Raw genomic sequence first — 14,316 nt, 5'->3', positions numbered from 1 at the left:
GATGGATGGATAGTTTTTTTTCTGACACTACCTTATTTCCTGGTATACCTGGTACTGCATCCACAACAGTTTTGCCCAAATGCACTTAAATTGATTTTAATGAAACGTTGCTAATTATTAGATTTTATACTACAGTTTGTTTATTTTAAATTGATGTATTTATTTATTTTACATTGCATTGAGTATACTGTATGCCTGACTTTCTTGTAGCCATGCCCTAACATGTGCTGCCTGTCTGCAAAAGAGATCTTTTTAATATCAAAGATTTTTAATAATAACATAAATAAATAAATAAAACCTCCCAGGTGCAATAATCTTTCCCTGTTGTTGCAAATGCAACTGGACCTAAATAATTACAACACAATGAAAGGATCTGGTTCAACTGTTTGCAACACTGATCCAAGTTAAGAGTTATCGGGGTGTTGCAAAGTAGCCTGCAGCTCATCTTGCAACAGCTCACTCACTCTGGCTGTGCCCTCTTATTTTATTACGCGCTTCCAAAATGAAAAAAAGAAAAAGAAAAAAAGACTTGTCTGTCTGACAAGAGGTGAAAATGACATCACAGTTCCAACAGATGAGTAAAGTGGCAGCACTAAGAAATAGTTTGTACTCTTGCATGTCTGTATTGTTGCCTGTGAACTCTGTGTTATGGGGGAAAAAAAGAGCTTCATTTCATGTTGTATCTTTATGATTAAAACTTTTCATATTACTTTTCCATGTCTGTAAAATACATCAACGCCTATAGAGGAGGTCAGATCTTTGATGGATCTATTTCATCTGCAAAGAAAACTGTGAAAAGACACTGAGCTCAAAGAAACTTTGATCATTAATTAGGAAGTATAAAAGAGAGTGCCCCATAGGTACTAAAGATATTTGGGTAAAACCAGAGCCAATCCCGTTTGCCTCTCAGAGAAACATCTCAAGGGAAAACTGGTTGGAAATGAACTGTATTTAAGACATCCATTATATCTGTAGAGATAAAACTTCAACAGGCTCTCTACTCTCAGTCTGTTCAATTTGAGAAATGACGAGAGATTACAGATTATGATTATATGTTTCACTGTGAGGATGACAGCCAATAAATTACAGGTGAGTCAGAAGAATTCTATTTACTTTTTCCTAGATGCATCTCCTCAAAGAAATATAGAATAGCTGAGTGTAGAATTTAACCATGGTTCTGAATATTTATGTTGAAATACAGGCTATCTTCATGGTCATTGTGTCAATTAAACGCTACAATATTAATATGAGTGTATATAAACAGCCAGAGGCTCTTAATACCGGGGAGCAGTGTGTGATTTTTAGCGGTCAGGTTTGAACCTGCATGTGGGGTAAGGTGGTTGGTTATTAACGGTACTTTTGCATATTAGTGAGTACATGTATATAATGACATTACATTGAAATTGGGTAATTAGGTTCTGAAGGTGTGTTGTTCAATATTTTGCAACATTTGTCCACATCTTTTTGGTCTTGGCAGCTAAACTAAACAGACATTTCTCAAATTCACAGAACATCTCATCCTCATCTTGATGTTTCACACGAGCGATAGGTTGAAAAGTTTGCCTGACAAATATATCATATCTGTCCTCTCCCAAACCATCATTAGGCCATGTGTGTGCTTTTGTATACAGTATAAGAATGTATGTGTGCATGCATGTGTGTGTGTGTGTGTGAGGCCAGTAACACCTGGCCTCCTCAGCAGGAAGCAATGTATCTAATAATGGGAGAAAGTGTCAGGAACACAAGGTGCATCCAGCAGAGAGGGGGTGTATTAAGACGGTCACAGACCGCCTCCTCAAGCTGCTATAACCCAACATACAAACACACACACACACACACACACACACTCCTTGTCTCCTTTTGCCTCAGCGAAGCCACATGAGGGGAAGAGAAAGATAATCACATTTTCTGTCAAACTGAATAGGTGATGGCAGCTTGCAGAAAAAAAAAGAACCTGAGCGATGCAAATGTGCCTGTTTGTTTCTTTTTCTGCAAGCATCAGCTGTCATCGCAGCCCAGGTTTCATTGGAGCAATAACTCTGTCATTCCTGGACGCTGCTCATGAATCAAACCCCGGTCACTTGATTGACAGCTCATTACCTTCCCGTAATGCAGACAACAACCTTGGAAAATAGCGGCAAAGCGGAAGGAATTCAGTTGAAATTTCCATTCAAGCTGGGTTAGTTGCAGAGGGTCACTAGCACAGATGTGAAAAAGTTTTTAGGTAACTGTGCAAGCATGCGCGGACAATCGATTATTCAAGGGCTCATTTTCGAGGAATTGTATTTCGTCTTTAGGATTTATCACTCACTCTGACCTGCTTAGACTTTTTCCTCAAACTCAAACTAGACAAACAAAACTCAAGTAGCAATGCTTCATGACGTCAAGGCTCCAAGCGGGGTCAACCCGACCTCTGTTGTGGTTAACCTTCATCAGATACGAGGTGTTGTTCTGCCACCGCATGACTCTCAAGGATGTGGCTGACAGTCAGAGGTTGACATGTTTCCAACTCTAAACAAGTATTTTGGGAATTCGCATTTGTTTGATAAAACTTAAATGAAGGTATTTTTCTAGGCTGTGACAATGTTGCACGAGAAAAAAAAAATGCTCAGGAATGCAAGTTAAGACAAACACAAAAGAATACCAACTGCGTGCGCACACACACACACACACACACACACACTGCAACCTTCATCCCTTCTGTACAACAGTATCTGAGGAGTGTGAGAACTCCCTGTTCCCTGGAGAAGGCAAACAGCCACCTCATTGGCCAGCTTATCTCCGAGTTCCCACTGCCATCAGGAAAGAAGGTCTTTCATACATTTCTTATCAGTCGACTAGAACGGAGACAAGGAGCTGGGAGGAGGATGGGACGAGGCGAGAGCCCCTACCGTGCAAGGCCACGGCACTGCTTTCCCATGTACACATGTCTGATCGTCTGTCCCGCCAGGATACAATGCACTGAGAAAGAGACACAGGAGGAGGAAATCCACGGACAGGAAAGAGAAAATAACAGTAGACAAGTAACAAGAAAAAAAAAAAAAGTCAACCCTCACATCTCCCTTTTTGAAAGCCCAGCACAGCATGAGCGGGGAGTTAGATATAGAATGTCAGAGCCAGAGCTTCTTCACATTTCCATTTCTACAGCGGCTCAGATGTGCTACCGCTTGTGTCTGATTCGGCTCATAGTTTTACACATAACCTCATCAAGTGAGCACTTTCTAATGCAGCTAATTTAGGATGGAATGATGTTTGGGAGTGTGTGTGTGTGTGTGTGTGTGTACATACAGTTTATGTCAGCATGCTTGAATAGACGGTATAATCAAAAGAGAAAACGCTGAATTTCATAAACACACATACCTGTTTTTCCATTTGTTATCATTTTATTGTCATTACAGAACGCAACAGAACAAAGTAAGGTGGTATATAAGGGTTTTAAATCCCTTATATACCCATTCCTTTTCTCATAAAGGATTTTCCACTATTGAACTTCTCCTGACACATAAAGATGACAGCTCGCCTTTTCATAATCAAACCTTTCTGTAACTGTTATTCTGTATTGTGATCTCCACAATGATCTGGGACCCTAACCTTAGAAGAATACAGTATGCGCAGTACAAGCAGTGTCATCAGAGGAAAAGCCCTGCAAAAACCTCTGCGCTGCGGCCGTGTCTAAAGACCCAGAGTATTGACACAGAGCTGACACATATCATTAAACAGCATTGGATCTTTAATTGCAATATAAGTGCACCATTAGCCCTGATCAAACCAAACTGAGCCTTTATGAGGAGCATGCAACATTAAAGTGTTGATGATGCATGGAAACTCTGGGAGTGTCAGTCATCTTGTAGAATAATGTGTGCCTTCAACCTATGTCAGTTTTTTTTTTTTTTTTTACTAAGCTGCATAATGTCTATGTAATGCTTTACTCCAAAGCTTATTATGACTCTCCAATAATACAAGAGAAGCTAAAGGAGGGATATTCATCATCAATTCACCCAGCAAAGCTAAAATTTACAGGACTGAACGATGCAAATCTCTTTTTAACACTGATCCAGTTTATCACTGCATTAAGGCAGATACTGCACCTACAATCAGAGGGTAAAGCAGAAGACTATGGATGAATGAATATTCCTTGCATGTCATTTCTGGTGTTAAAATGGCATTGTGTGAAATGGAATTGGAAATGATTTACACAAAGTGAGCAGGAAGGGTGTTAACCGGTGCAGTGTTAACACATAATGAAGACATAACCTCTCCTCTTGCCTCCAGTCTCCAGGCCTCTTTCTCACAGCCTCTCACTAGACTGTGATTGATCCTCATTCATGATGAAGGACAGTAAGTTGGCAGAGAAAGAAAGAAATAGTCGTGATATTGTCTGTTGTACCTTCAACTCTGATCTCACATCTCAGAAACATTGATAGAATTACATAACTGATGCTGTCAAAAGTACCCTTGACAATGAATGGGCTTTAGAAAATAAACACTCATGGAAAAAAGGCATCCACTGCCACAGTAAATGATTACGTTAAACAACAACTGCGGACATGAACTTCAAACCTTGTGGGCGTTGTTGGACTGAAGCCCAGTAAATAGCTTTTTTTGTTTGTTTGTTTAACATGTGTTTTCTAATCAGCATCTTGGTTTGTGAATCTCAGCAACATGAGATTCAGTCAAAAGAGACCAGAGTAGTTTAATATTTATTTTAAATAAATATAACAAATTCACAGACACGTGTCACTTAGCAAAAACTTGCAAAAACTGCACATGCTCAGCATCTTCTCCTTTTTTTGGGGTGTAGCAACGCTGCAGCGCCACACACAGTCCTGGCATATGTACCACAGTGTTTACAGTAATTTGGGCCCAGAATAACAGATTTGGGTAAATTGTCATTATTTTTGTACCAAAGAATTAAATGATAAGGTTAATATTAGGTTTGTGTACAATGACTAACTCTAAAAATTTAACAAAAAGAGCAGGGGTCTTAAACTCAAGTGACCTGGGGGCCACTGAGGGGGCCAGTCAAGTGAAAATAACTCAACATTTTTGAGAAAAATACATGAAAATAATAATATATGATGATATTTCACATATTTTTTTTAAATAAACATGTTTGTTTTTATATGGAATGATAAATAGTTCACAATATAAACATATTTATGATGCAAATTTAATCTATAAATTAAAAAAACACCATACAGCAATAACTCAATATTATAAAATAACTTGATATTATGTGGTGGGCTGCATGTGAGTTTGAGACTTTTCCCTATAAGAAAAAATATATCGTGTTATATAACTCAAGCAGTTAAGCTGAATTGTTTCCTTGAAGCTACAAAAGACGCTGAATATTTTCAGTAAATTTACTAGTAAAATACTCAAACAAAAAACATGGACTAGCCCTAACGGTCTTCAAAGTTATTTCATTAAGGGATTCACAAAAAACTCTAAATCAATGTGTTAGCTCCCTATTACTTTGTTTAAACAACAATAATACTTTCAACACACAGCCGTGATAAACTTCCCATTCATTCGAATCAAGTTGTCAAAAAGCTCCAAACATGTTTGACCTGTTTGTAGACTTTGCACTTTTCATGCAGAGCAGTGAAGCGCGGCCTCCATTAAACTGGAGAGAGTTTTGTTTTCATTCGGAAAAACAAGCATACTCAAGAGAGTGTGTGGCTTTCATCAGCAAGGCTGAGCAGCGGGGAGGGGAAGAGGTGTGTTGGGGCGGGGGGGGGGAGGGAGTGCGTGAGTGTACCAGGCCGACCCTGCTGGGAGCGACCTGGGGACTTGCAGCCTTTTGAAGTGGTAATTTGCCTGGACTCAAGAGATGGTCTCCAAATTGAAATGTCTTTTGACGATGAGAGACAGCCGACGTTGTTGTCTGATTGAGGCATCTTCAGGGACAGAGAAGAAGACGGAGGCAGGGAGAAAGAGAATGAGACGCAGAGAGAATGTGGGTCACAAGCACAGAGAAGAAACATTATTATATCTCACTGGATTCCAGATAGTGGTGAGCCCAATGGTGGTGGCGCAGTCTTTTATCAGTTTTCCACTGAACATTTCATGAATTTATATATATGTATACGTAGCGTCTCACATGGATCCAAACCCCTGCTGCTCTTGCTCTCTTTGTCAGTAACTCTCTGTCAGATACAGTAAATGCCTGGAGAGACTCAGAGGAAGAAGAGAGAGAGCGGTGAGGCGGTGTGGTCTTCAACCTTTCATTGTGAATTCATGCGTATTTCAGGGAGCAGTGAAAGACAATTAATAAAGACACGAGCAGTGAAATTAAGCCAGAGACATGTGTAGACATTTGTTTAAATAGGAAATACGGCTATTCACAATGTTCATTGAGGATCATTACAGGTCTTGTTTGTCAGGGATGGATGACTGCATCTATCCATTTGTATCTACAAGGTTTTCTACCTGCAGTTAGGGTCTATGGCCAATGCTCAGAGGACTTATTTTATGAGGACTTACGTCCCACATTGACTTTCGTCTGCCATCGGCTCAAAACAAATCATTAAAAATAGCTGAATAATTGAGAGGTGGTCTCATAGAATGTTTTTAAATTCATTTTGAATAACTTGGAGTCATGTGAGAGGCCACACGGTTGGTGCAGTGGTTGGCACTCTTGCTCTTTCAGCAAGAAGGCCCGGGTTTGCCGTCCAGTCCAAACAAATTGGACATTCCAACTTGACTGTAGGTGTGACGGTGAGAGTGGATGGCTGTTGCATATCTCTATGGCCGTGATGGACTGACATTCTGTTCAGAGTGTACCCCGCCTTTTTACACGATGTCAGGTGGAATTAGCACCAGTGACGACCCCGCCTTGATCTTTTAACTGAATAACATTAAGCTGCTTCATTGCTAAATGCTGTACATTTTGTATATTTATATGAAGATATTTTAACACTCTGTATTTTATTTTTATTCTAAATAAATATTTTCTGAATATTTTTTTAAATGTCACATAAGAAATTTGACTCAGTCATGGCCTGAACCCACTTGTAAAAGAGACGTTTAATCTCAATGAGACTGTCCAGGTTAAATAAAGGTTATAATAACACAATAAGACAAAAAAGACAAGAAGAGGGATTCTGTGTCTCTTCTCCTCACCCACGTCTCCCTCAGACATACTGTATACACACACACGCCTATGGGTGAGGAAATGTTGTGGTCTCCGGATGCTTGATCCGGATATTGGAAACCAGTTGGCAGCATGGTGGCCTGACTCCTCACAGGAGCTGGTGGAGGTGCTTGTCTCACCACTCCATGGCCTTATTCTGTCAGTCTGTCTGATGCAGATTAGTCCCTACATGAGGAGCCTTGCGAGGCCTCCTCGTCTCCATCTGTTTAACAGCATCTCCAGCACTGAAGAACAACACGGAGAAATGGAGGGGGGGGGGGGGGGGGGGGTAATATTCATTAACTACTGTGTGACAGAAATGAGGAAGGAGATGCAGGAATCTAGCCTCTAATATGTGTCCAACAAAGCAACATTTTCACTTTGTTGCTATTGAAGGCATTCTTTGTGTCTAAATGACCTTGAACCAAAGGACAAAGGGAAGGGAAAGTTCAGACGGTTCACAGACGAGCACCAGAGCAAAGATTGTAAGAATCCTTTCCTGCATTAGTGCTTCAAGAAGATAAGTTGATAGTATTGTTTAGAAATGAGTTGTGTATTCATTTATTTATTTATTCATATTTAATTGCCATTCAATTTGTATTTTAATCTGCAGCAATAATGTGGGACTCAACACAAACTACAGTCATTATCTGCTAATATTAACTGAAATACTGGATGAATTGCAGTCTTGACCAGAGGCTAGAGTGATATTCGAAACTGGTCAGTAAAATAAGACCCGTTTTAATTTAACTCTTTGATCACCGGTCCGTTTCCCTTCACCCTAAGCTAAAACCACCAAGCCAACAATCAGTCACCTGCTGGCCAGTGGCACCAAATGATAAAAACCAAACGTGACTCGTCGTATTACTGAGTGAGTAACGCGAAAGACAATCATTTTGTGACAGCTCAGTAATCCCTCGATAATAGACAGTAGTCAGGACAATGCCTGTCAGTTTAATTTATCCACAAAAAAAATATCCTAAGTCTGACTGACACATGAGCACAATCACGGAGACCTGCCACGTTAACAGACCACAGCAGCTCAGCTCTGACGTACTGCAGGTCTTTCAAAAAAACACCCGTATAACTCAAATATATCTTGGACAGATTTTCTGCTTAAGTGAATCTTGGAGATTTCAACAGATAAGAGGTGAGTTGAAGACATTTCTGTGTTAAGGTAACATTCTGGGAGTTACTGAAGGCAGTTTGCTTTGTCCTCCGGCAATCATGAATGATTTGCACAAAATCTAACCTATAATACCCATAACTAGTACAGACTCATCATAACAGTGGACCAACCCACAGAGACATTATGGAGCTAAGGTGTGTCTTGTTATCCGCACCTCGTTGTCTCCTGCATAATTACATGGCAGGTGCTTGGAGTCAAACTCAACCCGTTTGTTGCTAATGAGCGTGACAGATCTCCCAAATTGCCGACTGCAGCCCAAAGACAAATACATGTGCATGTTGTGTTGTGCAATTCACAAAATATCATGCCCCCATCCTGTCAGAGTGTCAAACACTAACACAGCGCTCTGCCTTGGAAACGTTGTGCTGAGTGAACTCGCTCCAGTTCCCTGGCAGATGCGTTTAGATGAACAAGCAGGTTTTTGTTGCCTTCTCGTTTTCCTCTCTGTGGAAACGAGACATTTCTGCTCAAGTCTGCAAATTTGCCTCGCGCTGATGAAACAAGAGTGGCTTTTTAAAAACGGCATGTTAAAGTGTGCACAATTAAAAGCGGGCCCTTCTGAGACACTGGAGGATATTAGTCCATCACGTTTTTATAAAAAACAGGAGCAGGTGCACTACAGTATGTTCCATTGTTTTGTTTTTTTTCCCAGCCATTAGTTTGTCAGATATGTGTCCAAAGACGTAACTGTAAAAGACACTGTTTTACTTTTGTATTTACAGAACACAATTACAGCAGAGGAGCAGAGTAAGACCTTGATCATGTGTTTGTAAAAACAACACAGTCACTGTAGATATCAGATTTCATTAGTTATTTAAAAGTTGTTAATTGCGCATTAGAAAAATACATTATTATACTCATTTTATTTTTCCTCACTCTGTCCCCAGCCACGGCTTGAAACTGTTGCCACCAAGTGGTGGTGTGCAGGATTTATGTTTATGTCTGGGGTAAAAAAAAAAGTAACAAAAGCTTTTGAATAATATTTCTACATGATGATTCAGGTATAAGTACAAGACACTGACTTCTGGTGATGTCATGTGTGTGTGTCATGCATAGAAAATGAACACAAAATGGTGTCTTTGAAAACCTTATCACGATATTAAGAGTGTACATATTTTCAAACATACTCCAAAGAGTCAAATAAAAAGAATCCTTGCTCTGTTTGATATATAACAGGTCACTTAAGAAACTTGAATAAATGAAACTCTTTCCCTTTATTTTCCATTCCATTCCAGAAGAAGTTGGCAAATGAAAAAAAACCATTAAACTATTTCAGCTCATAATCATCTCTATACAAGAATATCTCCTCATCACGTTGTGCCATTTAATTGAAAACTAAAATTCCGAAGTCGTCATAGCTCATAAAATATAAAAATAAAGACGATTTAGTCCCTCATCACACATTGCTGATGGAAATGTTCGGTTTATTTTTTACCTCTTGATTATTTTTGGATCTGACACTCAAGTGTGCAATTAAAGATGAGACAAGCTGCATCATAAGATTTATACGTTTGTTTTGAATATGTATATGTTATTGTGTTTAGTTAGATCAGAAAATCATTGTTGGCTTGTTGCAATGAAGAGAGACAACATCGACCTCTTCCAAGCTTCGTCTTTGCTATTATTGTAACGTGTGACAAGTGAAAATGTATGTGTGGACTGACCAAAACCTGATATACAAAATACTAATGCATCTGAGGCATCTTTAGCTCACATCACCCCTGTTGATCAGCGCTCTGATCTAACAAAGATCTTCCTTTGTACATCATTTCTTGTCATATACTCTGAGCAGCTGCACCAAACAGAACACACATATCCAGAGAGCAAAAAGTGTTGGCTGGCTGCACTGGCCTTGACATGCCATAATACCCCCTCCTTTGCACATCACACACATTACATGGCCTATGTGTGCACGCGCGTGTGTGTATGTGTGTGTGTGTGTGTGTGTGTGCCTACTGTCTCACTTCAGCACACCGTGAGAGTCCTTGTGTAGAGACCTTGAGAGTTGAGAACCATTGGGGCCCCTCTTCTGGGAGAGAGAAAGTGAGTTAAAAAAAAACAAAAAACAGAGCAGATAAGAAACTTTTTCAGCAGCAGGAACAAGCTGTTCTCTGTGTTTGCTTTCTCCTTCACTGCACTCGGTGTCCATCAGAAAGATAACTCTAAAAAAGAGACTTATTGTAACAACTTCAGTGTTAACTTCAGTGATTTGGGCACGAGTGACAATGAACTCTGCGTCAGAGCCTGAGCTACATGTAAATGCAATCTAAGGAAGCATTTTTTTATTATTATTAATTTGTTTTTTTCACGGGTGTGTCGCCCTGGACTGAAAGCAAGGAGGGAGGATACGTGCTGAGTGCACACACACACACACACAAGCACTACACTGTCTTCCTCAAACATCTTCAAGGTCCCTGAGGAGGGATAAATGGCCAACAGGAGGTGCCTACCCAGGAGAAACTCATCTGGTGCTTTACAGGGTAAGTCCTCTTCATGCCTCGTGCATTTTTATAAACTGATTTCTTTTATTTTACTATTTAAAAACTAGAAAATTCTCATCCGGTTGTTTCTTGGGACACTGCTATTCTTTAAAAATGTCTTCATTTTTTTAGAGGTTAAGTAATCTCACCCACTAACACTGCAATATCATTTGTGTGAGTTATTACTTGTGTTGTACATGAAGCCACGTAACTGACAGGCTTTTTTTTTTTTTTTTACATCCCTGCCTTCCAGGCTCCAGTGAGCAGCGACGGGACAGCAATGCTCTTTGCACTCGCTGTTCCTTTTTCCTATGCATATACCTCTTTGAGATGTAGCTTTAAAGAGGCATAGGGCATGGGAAAATGGGGCTGCAGAGGTTTTCCACCGGGCAGACAACCATCATTTCATCATCCTCTCTGCAGGACAGCTGGCCTCAAAGTGCACGCGCACACACACACACACACACACACACACACACACAGAGGGATGCTGCGATCCACATACTCTGACGCAATTTTTTTTTCTGTCAGTCTGTTTTTTTTATGAAATATTGCATTGGGTTCATTCATTTGTGTGAGTGGGGAGTAAAGTGATAGTGTTATATTGCTGATTGATTTGTTGTATTTTTAAATAAACCCATCTTTGCTCTAAATACTGTTTATGCATTGTCACTGTCTTTCACTTTGGGTGGCTGAAGCAATTTCATCCATTTCTACATCGTTATGTTTACATGCACATAAATGACTTAGGGTGGTGATACACTAGGCAATTCTTTGGACAACTCTGATGGGAAATAGTGCCCACGAAATTGCCTCAGCATTGCTGCTTTAATCTCATAAAACAAAAACAGATTTATAACAATGTTCTTCATTTGCTGCCAAATGTGTCTTTTTTATGCATTGCCAAAACAGCGCAGTGTGTCACTACCAAATAATATCTTTTTTTTTGTTGTTGTTCAAGCTTAAAATTCAGACTGCACATATACACATTTGCATAATGATGTTATTTTTTTTTACTCTTGATAAAAGAAACTAAGCATTAAGCAGTAGTGGGAAAATGATTCACACACATAAAAGTACCAATAATCCAAGCTTTCCTTGTTAAAAAAAAGTCATGCATTTGAAAATCTGGGCCTGACTTGTCTGCTTGCCCCTAGCTATTCATTGTATTTTATAAATTTATATTTCATATATCTTACAAAGCATTATTTGTACTACTTGATACAGTTTCCTACCACTGTCCCCAATGACTCACTCAAAATGGTCATAATATAAATCTATGCGATAATAAGCATAGTTTTGAGACTTGAATCTTTATTTTTATTGCGAAATGGATGATAATGTGATAACATTTTTAGCCTTAAATACTTTGAAAGGTTTACAGGCAAAGGTTTTAGATGATTGAAATATGACAAGAGGCCACAAATGGACTATTCTTTCTTTGTATAAAGCCAAAAGTGTTGGGATTTCTATTATAGCAGAGTGAGCAATGACAACAGTTCTATACTTTCTTCACGACACGTGGAGCCAAAGCGATCCTGCAAAAAAGATGAACATGAAAACAGTGTATATATTATATTATTTTCACTGTTCTCAGACTATTCCATCTAATAGCATTTCCTTAACTGACCTCACAATTCATGATTCATCCAAGGGCTAATTCTTTTTTTTAATTAAACTTCCACACTATATCCATCCATTCATCCATCTTCAACCGCTTTATCCTCCACATGAGGGTCACGGGTGCAGTGCCAATCTCAGTTGACATAGGGCAATAGGCGGGGAACACCCTGGACAGTTTGCAGTCCATCACAGAGCCACATAGAGACAATGTAGAGTGTCCACTTTACCTAATCCCCAAATCTGCATGTATTTGGACCGTGGGAGAAAACCCACACACACGGGAAGAACATGCAAACTCCATGCAGAAAGGCCTAGTGCACTAAACACATATATATATATATATATATATATATATATATATATATATGTATGTTATAATAATTTATCTGAAAGTCATATACTGTATAATAGCCTGAAGCCTTACAGTAGTTCTCTCTCCTTGAACTTGTAAGCAACATTTGCCGTCTCCTCATCATCAATCCTTGGCTCCAGGCTGTCTGCTGCCATCGCACTGCAGCTTTAGTGAGGCCGTTAGCACCTCTTCACCTACCCACTCACCTGATTCAAAGGATCAGTCGAACGCTCATTGTCATTCATCTCGCCCACTCCTCGACTTCTAACAATGGATCATTTATTGATGCTCATACTTCCATTAGTGCCAGGAACTACTACTCCAGTTAATGCTGCAGACTGAGGCCTTGCACTGTCTGGTGGTTTGCACAGAGGTGCTGTATAAATGAATGTATGGTCCAGTAATCATCTAAATGAGTAATGTTCTTCTCATTATAGCAGATACTGGCGCACGGAATTCTAACCATCTCCTTTGATAACTGTGCCTCCTGGTGGGAGGTGACAGTATGTGTCTGTCTTTTAGATGTACTTTGAGTGTGAGGCGCCACTGAATAACCAAACATCTTTTGAAACAGGCATGTGGCTGTAAATATAGCCAGGAAAAGGAAGGATGATTTAAGCGACACAGCGTATGTCAGCGGCCCGATAACCCGTAGTGAATGCAATCACTCTACCAGCAGGCACTTCCTTTTCTGAATTACAAATAGCATGGATGCATAAGTGAACAAGACATAGCCACTTTATGACAGAGTGACTCAATCACCTATTTAGCTGGTGCCACATAATGACTTGAGCGTGAGGCAATATACACCTTTGGCAGACTTGAGGGCGCCGTCCCTCTGTGTCTTTCAAGTAAGTGTGAATTCTTCAATCAGGAGACAATAGAGCTCAATGGATCTCAATGATCGAGCTGTTACCTCTGCTTTGATGTTCCTTTTGAGGGTGAAAAACTACAATGACAACAGCTTACAGCCGTGCCCCAGGACACTGAATAAAAACATTTGCCTGGGGTTCAGCTGATGTGACTGTTATTAAGCATCTGTTCCAGACAGGGAGACTAGTAGTTTTGTAGAAGGCGGAGAGGATTTTGTCAGGCATGAGCTTATCCATCTTATCACAGTATTTCTTTAATGTTTATAGAACATGTGATCATTTTCTGGGGGAAACTTAGTAAAAAAAACTGGCATATTCACAGCAGCATTTGTAGAAAGGTACACTGTCTCTCGCAGAGTATTTTAAAGTAATTTCTCTGAACAAGAGGTTGCCAGATAAGTATATCTACAACGGTTTGCAGTAAATCTATTGTTGACTGTGGCTTTGCTTCACTTCCATTCAGCTGTTGTGAGCATTGTGTTAGCATTGCCATCAACTGGTTCAACCAAACTGACATATGAAAATGAAGACAGACGTTTTGTTGTCCCGAGTCCTCGCATTTCTCTGATGTCTCATTATTCCCTTTTATCTTTATTTATTTTTTCCATGAAGGCGACTATCTCGCAACAACATTGGTGCTAAATTTCCACAATCACCTGACCTGA

General features: G+C 39.7%; 1 long non-coding RNA gene across 1 annotated transcript; it reads left to right on the top strand.

Annotated features, from left to right (window-relative positions):
• Window positions 1-10,478: 10,478 nt before the first annotated feature.
• LOC131474374 (uncharacterized) lies at window positions 10,479-11,464 on the top strand. Its single transcript, XR_009242283.1, has 2 exons — window positions 10,479-10,804; window positions 11,058-11,464. It is a non-coding gene; the product is annotated as an uncharacterized LOC131474374 (long non-coding RNA).
• Window positions 11,465-14,316: the final 2,852 nt, after the last annotated feature.

Source organism: Solea solea, chromosome 15 (assembly GCF_958295425.1).
Source record: "Solea solea chromosome 15, fSolSol10.1, whole genome shotgun sequence".
In the NCBI taxonomy this organism is placed as follows: Eukaryota; Metazoa; Chordata; class Actinopteri; order Pleuronectiformes; family Soleidae; genus Solea; species Solea solea.
This window is presented reverse-complemented; position numbering and strand designations above follow the sequence as displayed.